The sequence below is a fragment of the Scyliorhinus canicula genome, chromosome 13, assembly GCF_902713615.1.
Source record: "Scyliorhinus canicula chromosome 13, sScyCan1.1, whole genome shotgun sequence".
Lineage (NCBI taxonomy): Eukaryota > Metazoa > Chordata > Chondrichthyes > Carcharhiniformes > Scyliorhinidae > Scyliorhinus > Scyliorhinus canicula.
In genome coordinates this window covers 48,508,245-48,523,818 of record NC_052158.1, presented here as the reverse complement: position 1 = coordinate 48,523,818, position 15,574 = coordinate 48,508,245, and positions in this window count along the sequence as shown.

Here is a 15,574-nt window from a genome sequence, read left to right as displayed (position 1 = left end):
AACACCCTCAATGTTGACAAAGGGTCATCTGGACTCGAAGCGTAAGCACTTTTTCTCTCCTTACAGATGCTGCCAGACCTGCTGAGATTTTCCAGCATTTTCTCTTTTGGCTTCAGGTTCCAGCATCTGCAGTAATTTGCTTTAACCCTCAATGTGATCATGATTTATCCCACCCTGGCCTCAACTCCACCATCCTGCCCGTTCTCCATAACCCTTCTTTAACCATTACCAATTAAACATCTGTCCAACTCCTTAAATTTACTCACTGTCCCTGCATCCACACACTCTGGGGTAGCGAATTCCACAGATTCACAAACCTTTGGGAGAAGTTGTTTTTCCTCAAATCTGTTTAAAATTTTCAACCTCTTATTCGAAGATCATGACCACTCGTTTTAGAATTCCCCACAAGAGGGAGCATCAGTTCCACGTCTACTTTATCCATACCTTTTAGCATCTTGCATATCTTAATTAGACCTCCCCTCATTCTTCTATACTCTAGAGATTACAGGCCTAAACTGTACTATTCTCCTCGTGTGACAAACCCCTCATTTGTGGAATCAATCCAGTGAACTTCCTCTGAAGTGCCTCCAATGCCACTACATCTTTGCTCAAATAAGGGGACCAACACTCCAGGTGTGGTCTTATCAATGCCTTGCATAGTTGCAACACTTCCTTACCTTTATACTTAATTTCTTTTGCTACAAATGGCAACATTCCATTTGCTTTCCTTATTATCTGCTGCACCTGCATGCTCATTTTTTGTGAGTCATGCACAAGGACACCCAGATCTCTCTGCATCAGAGCACTCCGAAGTCTCTCCCCATTTAGATAATAAGTTGTCTTTCCATTTTTGCGACCAAAATGCATGAACTCACTCCTGTTAAACTCCATGTTAAACTCCCTCTGCCACATTTAGGCCCACTCTCCTATCTATCTATATCCAATTGGAAGCTTCTTATTTCCACATTGCAACTACTGTCCCACCTATTTTTATGTTATCTGCAAATTTGGCTACGGAATCTTCTATCCTTGTATCCAAGTCGTTAATATTGATTGTAAATAGTTCGGGCCTAAGGACCAAAACCTGTAGAACCCCACTAGTTGCATCTTGCCATCCAGAAATAGATCCATTTATCCTGACTCTCTGTCTCTTGTCCATCAGCCAGTCTTCTTTTCAAGATAATAAATTACCCCTAATCCCATGTGATCTCACCTTGTGAATCAACCTGTGTGGCCCTTATCAAAGGCCTTCCAGAAGTCCAGATATACTGCATCTGCAGGATCCCCATTATCCACTTTGCTTGTTACATCTTTGAAGAACTCAACAAATTAGTCAAACATGATTTGCCCATTATAAACCCAATGCTGACTCTGGTGGATAGCGCTTTGGCTTCCAAATATCCTGATATTGCGTCCTTGATAATTTATTCCAACAATTTTCCAACAACAGATGTTAAACCAACTGGTCTGTAATTTCCCACATTCTGCCTCCCTCCCTTTTTCAATTAAGGGCGTTACGTTAGCAATTTTTTGATCCACTGGAACCTTTCCCGTGTCCACTGAATTTTAGAATAACATAACCAAAATATCTCAGGATTAAGCTCAGGATCATTCCCTGTGCCATGTGCCAGTGAGGCTAGAAATAGGATAATGCAGCGAAACAAGTGGCTAAACTAGTGGCGTAGGAGGGAGGATTTCAGATTTTTGGACCATTGGGATCTCTTACAGGGCAGGTGGGTCCTGTGCAAGAAGGGTGGGTTGCATCTAAACTGGAGGAGCACCGATGAGGTCGGGATCCCGGAGGATCTGTGCAGGTTGCTGTGGTCGAAGGTGGAGGAGCAGGAAAACAGGTCCAGATGACAGAATGCAGATTGTTAGTTTTCCAGACGGAATGAGCGCTACAAATTATGTCACGAGGATGTTTGCTAGGTTGGTGGAGAAGGTGTTGGTCAAGGCCCGGAGGTGGACCGGGCCCATAGGTCCTTGAGGTAGAAGCCGAGAGTGGGGGAGGCAATGGATTCACAGGTTTTTGGATTAGGAGAAGATCCTGAGGTGGGCCAGGGCAAATCAATTTGGGAATAGGACTGCAATCGAATCCGGATCTACCAAGACATTGGCTCGGTGCTGGATAAAAGGAGAGGGTTTCAACAAGGCCAAAGCGGTTGTACAGACGACAGATTTGGTTCATGGTGCTGTACCCAGCCAAACTCTGGGTAACGCAGTACGGTCGGGAATTTTACTTTGATACACCGGATCAGGCAAGTGACTTTATCAGGGATTCTAATCCAGGGGAGAGCTGAGGAGTGGTATGGGATGGATGGAGAAGTTACATCCGTGAAAGTTAGGATTTGCTGTTGTCAGGGGGAGATTTCTAGTTGTAAGTTTATAAGGGGGAGGAGGGTGATCGCTCCTCTCTTTCACTTTTGTTTTTCAGGAGGATGCTTTTGTGTATTTTGGTGTTTTTTTCATGTAAGGGGAATGTTCCATGGGGCCCTTTGGGTTGGGTTGACAGTATTGATGTTTTTTTAGGGAGGCTGAGGGCATGTCGCACAGGCCAATGTGGGGTTGCTGGAAGGTGGGGTGGGGGTATGTGTAAGGGGGCCTTCGTGCAGGTGTCGCATACAGCCAAGTGAACCGGAATGTGGTGGGGAAGGAGGCCATGACGGTTGGCCAGTTTGGGGGAATGGGGGGGGGGGGGGGGGGGGGGGAAGCGATGTGACAGGTATGGAGGATGAGCATGGTAATTTGCAGGGTGGGGGCCATCTTGGATGGGCCCGGTTCAGAGTGAGTTTGGGTGAGGCAGAGCAGAAGAAGGATGATAGCGGACAATAAAGGGGGATGGAGGTCAGGATTGTGATTATGGACTGTCCACAGGATAAACAAACTGGTCAAGAGGTCCCGGGTTTTGCACACCTGAAGAGTCTGAGAGCAGAGGTGATTTTCTTGCAGGAGACCTATCTCCCGGTGAAGGATCAAGTTCGGCTGACGAAGGGATGGGTGGGACAAATATTTCACGAGTATTTGACGCGAAGTTGATGGGGGGGGCATTTTGTTGAGCAAGAAAATAGGATTTGTGGGGTCCAGGGAGGTGCAAGACGTAGGGGGAGGTTTGTGGTAGTGAATGGGATATTAGAGGAGACGGCCAATGTGTATGCGCCTAATTGGGATGATGCTGGGTTTGGAAATAGGTTAATGGGGCAGATTCCGATCTTTAATTCACAGCAGCTGATTCTGGGAGGGAATTTTAACTATTGTAAAACTGAACATGGATAGGGCGGACCCCAAGTCAATGCGAATGTCGAGAAAGGCGAAAGAACTGGGAGGGTTTAAGGAAAGGATGGGGATGGTGGGTCCGGGGAGGTTCAGCAACCTGGGAGGAAGAGAGTAATTCATCTCACCTGTGTTTAGGATCTACTCTCGGATAGATTTTTTTGTGTCAGTCATGTGGAGCTGATGGGAAAGGTAGGGTGAAATATGCGGGAATTGTGATCTCGGATCACTCGCTGCACTGGTTGAATGGGAGGCTTAATTCAGGACAGGTGCAAAGGCTGGGGTCGGGATTCTGGACTTCTGGCGGACAAGGAATTTTGTGAGAAGGTGAGAGTGGCGATTAGGAATCATGTGGAGTTTCATCAGAATGGGGAGGTGTCGGCGGCCACGTTTTGGGAAGCTTTGAACGGTGGAAAGGAAGAAGTTTCAGGGGCAGTTTGATCAGTTGATGAAGGGCAAGGCGGTGGGTCAGCTGCAGAGGGTGAGGGGGTGCAGTATGAGTATGGGGAGATGGTGAGTCGTATGTTGGCCCACCACTTGCAGAGTCAAGCAGCGTCTCGGGATATTCTACAGGTAAGGGAAGGGGGAGCTGGTGACGGAGCCGGTAAAGATAAATGAGGTTGACGGAGGTACAATGAGAAGTTGTATAAGGCAGAGCCGGGTGGATTTCTGGTGGCATTTTCGAGCGGGTCGGCCACATCGAGAGGAGCTCCTGCCAGTGGCCACTATTTACAATGCTTTGGGGGGTTTCCCCGATTCTTTGCTCCCCCCCCCCCCGATTATTGTCGGCCTTTGGGGCCAGTTCGAAAACCGGCAAGCAACCCCCCGCGGGTATCAGGTGGCTGGAGCTGAGGCATCGGGCCCAGTGCGCGAGGAGGTCGGAGCAGCGGGAGCGGAATCAAACAGAGGTCAGGGCAGCAGGCCCGAAGCCAGGGTGCGATGTAGGTGAGATGTCCCACATCGGGTGGCTCCCGCCTGGAATGTGGTAAGAAGACTGAAGTCCGGTCCCAGGGAAATTCTGGAGGAATACAAAAAAGAAGAGAAATAAGTTTTAAAGAAACTTGGTGAAAGTTTTTTTTTTCATTATTTGAAGGAAGAAATTTTTTGTTTTTCTATAAAAAAAGTTTGAAGAAGGAAAGGATGAAAAAAAAAGAAAAAATAATAAGTCGTTAAAGGATGCAAAAAGCAGCGTTGAGGGAGGAAACGCGGGCTCACCGTTGAATGAGAGGACCAGCAAAAGCGCTGACAAGATTGCGGATGCTGGACCGCAGGGTGGGGCCGCACTACTTACAGCGGAGAAGATGGCCTAGGTGATGGCGGTGGAGCTGGAAAAGCAGTTTGCGAGACATATGGAGGCTTTGAGGAAGGAGATGGCGGTCGCATTCAAGTCATTGGTCTAGGAGGCAAACGCCCTGGTGAGGGGAGCTGTGGCAAAGACATCGGCCGAGTGAGAGAGCTGGGCAAGAAGATTAAGGAAGTGCAGGAGGCTGCGTCACAGCACAGCAAACATTTTACCCCAACGGTGGATGATCTCCGGAGGGTGGTGGCGGTCAACAGAGGACTCGAAGCAAAGCTCGAGGACTTGGAGGCAGCACAATCTGAGAATTGTGGGCTAGCCCGAAATGACAGAGGGCCCAAGGCGAAGAGAGTACTTCGCTAAGAAGTTGGCGGAGTTGATGGGTGAGGGTGAGAACCCCTCCCTGTCCGAGCTGGACCGAACTCATCGGTCATTAAGGCCAAAGCCCAAAGTGAATGTGCCGCTAAGCGCAGTAATTATCTGCTTCCATAAGTTCTGCATGAAGGAGAATGTGTTAAGCTGGGCGAAGCAGAAGCGCGAGGTGCAGTGGGATGGTGCTGGAGTTCGGATCTGTCAGGACTTGACTGTGGAGTTTGCAAAAAGACGAGCGGCGTTCGGGCGAGTGAAGGTGGCACTGTACAAAAAGGGGGTGCGATTTAGTATGGTATACCCGGCGAAGCTGAGGGTGACGTATGATGCCAAAGATTTTTATTTCGAGACAGCGGAGGCGGCTGAGGCGTTCGTGAGGGCAGAAGGCTTGGGACAGACATGAGGAGCAGAGCTGGAAGACAGACTGTGGACTGTGATTGGGGAGCTGGAAAATGTACAAATGCTATCACTTTCTTTATACTGACGTGTATTGTAATTTACTTCTCTTCACATTGTTACAGAGTTCAAGTTATTGTTTGGGTTGATTGGCATTCTGCGTTGCGACAGTTACATCTTATTTTAGTGAATTGTATGGGTTGGATTGTTGTTATTTCTTTCTCTGGGACTGGGTGCGAGGGGACGTTATATCTTGGCCGGGGGGGAGCCACCCGCGCTAGCTAACTAAAGTCGGCTAGTGAACAGAGGTGAGGTGAGAGGAGGGCTGCGGACATTGGAGACTGGTTAGCAGGTTTCGAAGGGCCTACGAGGCAAGCAAGGGTAGGGGGGGGGGGTATCTGCAACACAGATAGCCAGATGCAATCAATACCCCCGCTCATTTGTATTCTAATGGCCCATTACCCCAGAACAAATGAACTGTACTCAGGTAACCGATACAGATACAGACTAATCGGCGCCACTCCCTTTACTCAGGGAGCCCAAACAGCCAAGGTCAATGACCGCTAAGGACATGTCCAGCCACCAAGGCACCCGCCTCTTTATTGGCCAAAATCGAAGGCAGTGATCAAAGACTGTTGAATTATTAGGTCCAAGTTAAGGACTGCCCCAAAGAGCGTGAAATCCCAGGGGGATAAGAAGAGACATGGCCATGTGCTCGCTCTCTATTGGATCCGGATATGCCAACCCAAGTGCAGCATAACGACCAGACAGACAAGTTCAAGACCAACGATCGCTACCAGACAGATGAGCCCAGCAGAAACAGAGGCACTTCTTCCACCCAGCCACGCCAGATCCAGACAAAGCCCTTGTCCATCTGCATAGAGCCAGTTGCCCTGAAATTAAGTATAGGTTATTGTAGTTGTTAGGTGTAGTTTAACTTGTAGTGTTTTGTGTTACATGTCGAAGTAATCCTTGTGTGTAAATAAACCATCTTTGAACTTGAACTGACTGACTGGTTGTGTGGTCCTTTGATTGATATCTGGTAGAGCCTTGTGGTGGTATCATTTGATACCTGGCGATTCTAAAGAGCATCATTATTAATTGGCAATATTACTCCGGTGCCGATTGGCAAGAATTAGGAGGTTTGGTCAAGAGGTCAAGGGTGCGTGCGCATCTTAAAAGTTTGAAAGCCAATGTAGCAATGAGCTGCAGGAGACTCACTTGAGGGTGAAGGACTAGGTGAGACTTTAAAAGGGCTGGGTTAGTCTGGTTTTCACTCTGGATTTGATGGAGGGGCTCGAGGGGTAGCGGTAATGGTCAGCAAAAGGGTACGCTTCCAGATGGAGAATGTGGTTGCAGATCAGGGGGGTAGATATGTGATTGTGACAGGGGTGCTGGAGGGGAGGTTAGTGGCGCTGTTAAGTGTATACGGTCCCAATTGGAACGATATGGGATTCGCAAAGAAGGTGTTTGGGGCCATCCCCAACTTGGACACACAAAAACTGGTAGTGGGGGGGGGGGGACTGGAACTTGGAGCAGGAGCCAAGGTTGGACAGGTCATGGTCGCGCTCGCTGGTCCCAATGGGGGAGGGGGGCGGGGGGGGGCGGCGAAGGCTTTGTTTGGGCTAATGGTGGAAATGGGAGGGGTGGACCCTTGGAGGTTTCTGCACCCGAGGGAATGGGAGTACTCGTTTTTCTCAGCAGTCCACAAGGTTTACTCGCGGATCGAATTTTTCGTGGTGGGGAAGGCTTTGATGGCTGGGGTTAAGGGGTCGGAATACTCGGCAATTACAGTGTCAGATCATGCTCCGCATTGGGTGGATTTGGTACTGGAGAAGGGGATAGCGCAGAGGCCGGGGTGGAACTTAGATGTGAAACTTTTGGGGGAACCAAGGGTTCTGTGACAAAATTGAAACGGTAATTGAGTAATATGTAGGTTTCAACTGTACGGGTGAGGTGTTGATGGCAGTTGTCTGGGAGGCTCTAAAAGACAGTGGTGAGGGGTGAGGTAATTTTGTTTAAGTCCAGGGTGGACAAAGAGGAGAGGTTGGAGCGGCAGAGGTTGTTTGGGCTAATGGTGGAAATGGGAGGGGTGGACCCTTGGAGGTTTCTGCACCCGAGGGAAGGGGAGGTAGATAGGAGTTATGCAGAAGATGGGGACCCAGCGAAGCTGGAAATGAGGAAGGAACTACAGGCGAGCTTTGACTGACTATCAGGAAGGCGGTGCGCTAACTGAGACAAGCAAGGGGTGGAGTTTACAAACATGGAGATAAGGCCTGTTAGCAGGTCAATTCCGGAGGGAGGCAGCGGGAAGAGAAATTGTTCACGTGAGGGATAGGGCAGGGAAGTTGGTGGTGGCTCCAGATCTGATTAACAAGATTTTTGAGGAATTTTCTGAGAGGTTGTACAGGACAGAGCACCTGGGGGAGACCGGGAGATGCAGGAATTTCTAGATGGATTGGAGTACACGAGGCTAGGGGAGGGGGACAGGGCTACATTAGAAGGAGTAATAGTGGAGCACGAGATAAAGAGTGCGATTGGGAGGATACAGTCAGGGAAGGTGGCAGGGCCGGTTGGGATTCCGGTGGAATATTATAAAAAATTCAAGGATAACCTGGCACCTCTGATGGGGATGTTTGAAGAGGCGATAGGGAGGGGGGTGTTGCCAGAAACTTTGGGGCAGGCATTGATTTCCCTGTTGCTAAAAAAAGATAAGGATCCGACGGAGTGTGGGTCGTATATGCCCATATCATTTCTGAATGTGGCCGCAAAAGTATTGGCGAAGATACTGGCGGATAGGCTGGAGGAGTGCCTCCCGAAGGTGATAGGTAAAGATCAGACGTGAGAGGGAGGCAGCTCTTTTCAAATGTTAGAAGGGTATTGAACGTCGTTATGGCACCAGCAAAGGGGAAGGAAGCAGAGGTGGTGTGGGATTGGAACCTGAAAAGGCGTCTGACTGGGTAGAATGGGGGTACTTCATGGCAGTTCGAGAGCGGTTTGGAATTGGACCAAGATTTGTGAACTGGGCAAAGCTACTAGAAAATGAGCCGACGGCGAGTGTCCGCACAAACAACATCAGCTCGAGATAATTTACTCTCCACCGTGGGACTAGACAGGGACCTCCTATGTCCCCCCCTGCTGTTTGCACTCACGATTGAGCCATTGCCCATCACATTAAGAAGTTCAGGGGTATGGAAAGGAATAGTGCGGGGGGGGGGGGGGGGGGGGGGGGATGTGGATTGAGCACCGGGTGTCGTTATATGCTGATGACTTGCTGTTATACGTGTCGGAACCGAGTGTGTCGATAGGGGGAATATTGGAGCTGCTTCGAGTGTTTGGGTCTTTCCCGGGGTACAAAATAAATCTAGACAAGAGTGAGTATATATCGGCCGGGGGTGGGAACAGGGGTGGGGGGGCTGCCATTCTGTAGGGCAGGGACTCATATTAGGTAACTGGGGAGCAGGTTGCCCGGGAATGGCGGGGAAGGAGGCTCCGCAATTCCAACATTTCTAGTTTGGTGGGGAGAGCGAAAGCTGATCTGGCAAGGTGAGATGGTCTTCCTCTGTCACTGGCGGTCAGGTACAGGCGGTTAAATAGAACGTGTAGCCACAATTTCTGTTTATTTTTCAATGCCTGCTGATTTTCCTGCCAAAGGCTTTTTTCAGAGAGATTGAGGGAAGGATTACTTTGTTCATATGGGAAGGTGGCAATAGGTAGAAAGGTGTTGCTACAGAGGGGAAGGCAGACAGGGGATTTGGGTCTTCCGGACCTGATGTATTACTACTGTGCGGCAAATATGGAGAAGGTGCGGAGCTGGGTCAGAGGGATTGATTCCCAGTGGGTCAGAATGGAGGAGAGTTTGTGCAGTGAGTCGGGATTGAAAGCACTAGCAACAGCGCTGCTCCCAATAGCCGTAGGGAAATACTCAGGGAGTCTGGTAATAATAACTTCATTGAGAACTTAGAGCCAGTTTTGCCAACACTTCGGGTTGGGTGCAGGGTCAAGGGAAATGCTGATTCGGGGGAACCATGGATTTGAGCCAGGGAGGTGGGGTGGAAATTTTCAGAAATGGGAGGAGAAGGTGATTAAGGGACCAAAAGATTTGTTCCTTAGGGGTCGGTTTGCATGATTGATATGTTTCACATTCATATGTTTTGGTTCTGTCCAAAGCTAGAGGAGTTGGGAGAGGTTATACAGGAGGGGTTCTGGTGTGAGGTGCTTGGGAGAGCGAATGCCTCCACCTCGTGTGTGAGGTTGGGGCTGACACAGCTGAAGGATGAGCCAATTCTTCGAAGGAGTAGAAGATGTGTGTGAATGTTGCGGGGGGTGGGGGAGGGAACCAATCACGTTCATATGTTTTGGTCCTGTCAAAGCTAGAGGATTACTGAAAGGAGGTTTTTAGGGTAATTTCTAAAGTGGTGCACGTGAAACTGGACCTGGGCCCTGGAAGGCCATATTCGGGGTGTCGGACCAGCCAGGGTTGGAAACGGGGGCGGAGGCAGATGCTGTAGCCTTCGCTTTGTTGATCGCCCGAAGGCGGATCCTGATAGGTTGGAGAGCAGCCTCTTCACCCTGTGCCCTGGCGTGGCGGGGGGACCTGTTGGAATTCTTGTTTCTTGAGAAGGATAAGTTTGAACTGAGGGGAAGGACAGAGGAGTTTTACAATTCATGGGCATTATTCATTATGCACTTTCAAGAACTGGATAACATCGAACATAACTCGGGGCATGTGGCTGGGAGGCTTGGTGGGAGGAGGCCTGTATGTGTTAATGGCGACTATGGGTGATCCCTAATTCCTTTTTGCCATTTGTTTGTGTGAACATGCGGGCTAATGTTTGGGGTTTGGTGGGGGGATGGGATCGTTGTTACTGATATGGGAATGGCCATATTTGGTACTTATTATTGTTTATTGTTGGTGAGTGAAAATTTGGGAGAAAATGTGAAAAAGAAGAAAAAAATATTCAAAAAAGAAACCAAAAGGCTGAGCTGGGTGGAGAAGTCGGGGATATTGGGTGGTTTCTGGATGGTTGGAGTCCCCAGAGATGGAGGAGGGAAAGAGACAGGCATTGGGGCTAAGGGAAGTGATGGATTGGATCAGTAGGATCCAGTTGGGGGAGTCCCCGGGGCCAGGCGGCTTTCCGGCAGAGTTTTATAAGCTGTTTGTGACAGAGTTGGCCCCTCAGCTGAAGGGAAAGATCAGTGAGGCGGTGGATAGGGGTGAGCTGGCAGCACGTTAACACAGTCGTCGATCTCGTTTATCCTGAAGAAGGGGAAGGACTCACTGGAGTGAGGGTCCGATAGGCCCACCCCTATGTTGAACACGGATGTGAAAGTATTGGTGAAGCTGTTGGTGTGTAGCTTTGATGGTTGTGAGCCAGAGATTGGCCTCTGAGGATCAAATGGGTTTTGCGAAGGGTAGGCAGCTCTCCAGTAACATTAAGATGCTGCTGACTCCATTGGGGGGCAGGCACCGGACGTTATTGTGCAGGATTCTCCAAGCAACTTGCTGAAATAGCAATCGGCCCGGGAGGGAGAATGGCCGTCAAACCTGAGACCGAGTCTGACGCTGCTGCCGCAATTCTCTGGTCCCCCGACCGGAGGTACAGTGCCCCGGATCTGCAGCCGGAGCTGTGAGGTGCACTCCGGGGCCCTGCAAGCCCCCTGAAAATCAGAGAATCACCTGGAAATTCTCCAGGTAAGTTCAGAATGATTAGAGCGTGTTTTCTCGCAGGCGTGGGGACATAGACACTTTATTGGAGAATCCCGCCCATTGTGTCCATGGATGTGGAGAAGGCTTTTGACTGGGTATAGTGGAGGTACCTGTTTCAAATTTTGGGTAGGTTTGGGTTCATGTTTGTGGCGTGGGTTCAACCTTTGTATGTGTCTCCTGTGGCGAGTGTACGTGAGAATGAGATGTGTTCAGGGTAGTTTGGATTCCCTCGGGCACTCTCACCTCGCACTCGTTTTAAATCTCTGCTCTTTCAGCTCCCAATATAAATCCTCAATATGACTCTCAGCTCCCAGTCTTTTTAATTCTCCGCTCTGACTCTCAGCTCCCACACTTTTTAAATTGCCATGCTGATTCACAGCTCCCGCTGTCATTAAATCGCCATGCTGATTCACAGTGCCCGCTCTCTTTAAATCGCGATGCTGATTCACAGTGCCCGCTCTCTTTAAATCGCGATGCTGATTCACAGTGCCCGCTCTCTTTAAATCGCGATGCTGATTCACAGTGCCCGCTCTCTTTAAATTGCCATGCTGATTCACAGTGCCCGCTCCCTTTAAATCGCCATGCTGATTCACAGTGCCCGCTCCCTTTAAATCGCCATGCTGATTCACAGCTCCCGCTCTCTTTAAATCGCCATGCAGATTCACAGCTCACGCTCTCTTTAAATCGCCATACTGATTCACAGTGCCCGCCCTCTTTAAATCACCATGCTCATTCACAGCTCCTGCTCTCTTTAAATTGCCATGCTGATTCACAGTGCCCGCTCTCTTTAAATCACCATGCTGATTCACAGTGCCCGCTCTCTTTAAATCGCCATGCTGATTCACAGTGCCCGCTCTCTTTAAATCACCATGCTGATTCACAGTGCCCGCTCTCTTTAAATCGCCATGCTGATTCACAGTGCCCGCTCTCTTTAAAATCGCCATGCTGATTCGCAACTCCCGCTCTTTTTAAAACGACATGCTGATTCACAGCTCCCGCTCTCTTTAAATCGCCATGCTGATTCACAGCTCCCGCTCTCATTAAATCACCATGCTGATTCCCAGCTCCCGCTCTCTTTAAATCGCCATGCTGACACAGCTCCCGCTCTCTTTAAGTCGCCATGCTGATTCAGTACCCGCTGTCTTTAAATCACCATGCTGATTCACAGTGCCCGCTCTCTTTAAATCACCATGCTGATTCACAGTGCCCGCTCCCTTTAAATCACCATGCTGATTCACAGCTCCCGCTCTCTTTAAATCGCCATGCTGATTCACAGTGCCCGCTCTCCTTAAATCGCCATGCTGATTCATAGTGCCCGCTCTCTTTAAATCGCCATGCTGATTCACAGCTCCCGCTCTCTTTAAATCGCCATGCTGATTCACAGTGCCCGCTCTCTTTAAATCGCCATGCTGATTCACAGTGCCCGCTCTCTTTAAATCGCCATGCTGATTCACAGCTCCCGCTCTCTTTAAATCGCCATGCTGATTCACAGCTCCCGCTCTCTTTAAATCGCCATGCTGGTTCACAGTGCCCGCCCTCCTTAAATCGCCATGCTGATTCACAGTACCCGCTGTCTTTAAATCACCATGCTGATTCACAGTGCCCACTCTCTTTAAATCACCATGCTGATTCACAGCTCCCGCTCTCTTTAAATCGCCATGCTGATTCACAGTGCCCGCTCCCTTTAAATCACCATGCTGATTCACAGCTCCCGCTCTCTTTAAATCGCCATGCTGATTCACAGCTCCCGCTCTCTTTAAATCGCCATGCTGATTCACAGTGCCCGCTCCCTTTAAATCGCCATGCTGATTCACAACTCCCGCTCTCTTTAAATCGCCATGCTGATTCACAGTGCCCGCTCTCTTTAAATTGCCATGCTGATTCACAGCTCCCGCTCTCTTTAAATCGCCATGCTGATTCACAGCTCCCGCTCTCTTTAAATCGCCATGCTGATTCACAGTATCCGCTGTCTTTAAATCACCATGCTGATTCACAGTGCCCGCTCTCTTTAAATCACCATGCTGATTCACAGTGCCCGCTCCCTTTAAATCACCATGCTGATTCACAGCTCCCGCTCTCTTTAAATCACCATGCTGATTCAGCTCCCGCTCTCTTTAAATCACCATGCTGATTCACAGCTCCCGCTCTCTTTAAATCGCCATGCTGATTCATAGTGCCCGCTCTCTTTAAATCGCCATGCTGATTCACAGTGGCCGCTCTCTTTAAATCGCCATGCTGATTCACAGTGCCCGCTCTCTTTAAATTGCCATGCTGATTCACAGCTCCCGCTCTCTTTAAATCACCATGCTGATTCACAGCTCCCGCTTTCTTTAAATCGCCATGCTGATTCACAGCTCCCGCTCTCTTTAAATCGCCATGCTGATTCACAGTGCCCGCTCCCTTTAAATCGCCATGCTGATTCAGAACTCCCGCTCTCTTTAAATCGCCATGCTGATTCACAGTGCCCGCTCTCTTTAAATTGCCATGCTGATTCACAGCTCCCGCTCTCTTTAAATCGCCATGCTGATTCACAGCTCCCGCTCTCTTTAAATCGCCATGCTGATTCACAGTATCCGCTGTCTTTAAATCACCATGCTGATTCACAGTGCCCGCTCTCTTTAAATCACCATGCTGATTCACAGTGCCCGCTCCCTTTAAATCACCATGCTGATTCACAGCTCCCGCTCTCTTTAAATCACCATGCTGATTCAGCTCCCGCTCTCTTTAAATCACCATGCTGATTCACAACTCCCGCTCTCTTTAAATCGCCATGCTGATTCACAGTGCCCGCTCTCTTTAAATCGCCATGCTGATTCACAGTGCCCGCTCTCTTTAAATTGCCATGCTGATTCACAGCTCCCGCTCTCTTTAAATCACCATGCTGATTCACAGCTCTCGCTCTCTTTAAATCGCCATGCTGATTCACAGCTCCCGCTCTCTTTAAATCGCCATGCTGATTCACAGCTCCCGCTCTCTTTAAATCGCCATGCTGATTCACAGCTCCCGCTCTCTTTAAATCGGCATGCTGATTCACAACTCCCGCTCTCTTTAAATCGCCATGCTGATTCACAGTTCCCAATCTCTTTGAATCGCCATGCTGATTCACAACTCCCGCTCTCTTTAAATCACCATGCTGATTCACAGCTCCCGCTCTCTTTAAATCGCCATGCTGATTCACAGCTCCCGCTCTCTTTAAATCGCCATGCTGATTCACAACTCCCGCTCTCTTTAAATCGCCATGCTCATTCACAGCTCCCGCTCTCTTTAAATCGCCATGCTGATTCACAGTTCCCAATCTCTTTGAATCGCCATGCTGATTCACAACTCCCGCTCTCTTTAAATCACCATGCTGATTCACAGCTCCCGCTCTCTTTAAATCACCATGCTGATTCACAGTTCCCAATCTCTTTGAATCGCCATGCTGATTCACAACTCCCGCTCTCTTTAAATCGCCATGCTGATTCATAGTGCCCGCTCTCTTTAAATCGCCATGCTGATTCACAGTGCCCGCTCTCTTTAAATCACCATGCTGATTCACAGCTCCCGCTCTCTTTAAGTCGCCATGCTGATTCACAGTGCCCGCTCTCTTTAAATCGCCATGCTGATTCACAGCTCCCGCTCTCTTTCAATCGCCATGCTGATTCACAGCTCCCGCTCTCTTTAAATCGCCATGCTGATTCACAGCTCCCGCTCTCTTTAAATCACCATGCTGATTCACAGTGCCCGCTCTCTTTAAATCGCCATGCTGATTCATAGTGTCCGCTCTCTTTAAATCGCCATGCTGATTCACAGTGCCCGCTCTCTTTAAATCGCCATGCTGATTCACAGCTCCCGCTCTCTTTAAGTCGCCATGCTGATTCACAGTGCCCGCTCCCTTTAAATCACCATGCTGATTCACAGTGCCCGCTCTCTTTAAATCACCATGCTGATTCACAGTGCCCGCTCTCTTTAAATCGCCATGCTGATTCACAGCTCCCGCTCTCTTTAAATCGCCATGCTGATTCACAGCTCCCGCTCTCTTTAAATTGCCATGCTGATTCCCAGCTCCCGCTCTCTTTAAATCACCATGCTGATTCACAGCTCCCGCTCTCTTTAAGTCGCCATGCTGATTCACAACTCCCGTTCTCTTTAAATCACCATGCTGATTTACAGCTCCCACTCTTTTTAAATCACCATGCTGATTCACAGCTCCCGCTATGGGCACAGGAGATGGTACCGGCAATGAGTGGCACCAAGGCCAGCACTGTCAGGGTGGTGACCTCAGAGGAGAGCCTGGTGCACGGCGTCAGCACATGTGTGAAGGTGCCCAAGGCATCACGCAGTCAGTGATGGCCGTGGCTAAGGGTCACGGCAGTATGTCTGCCTCACTGGGCGATGTCAACCAGTACCAGGCCAAATCTGATGGGGTTCTGCGGGACATGACCCGCTGTCAGATGGGAATGGCCGAGGTGCTGCTGAGCTTGTCCCAGTCACTGAGGAGCGTCGCCGAGGATGGCAACATGAAGGTATGGACCAAGGGGAACTGCCAGGGC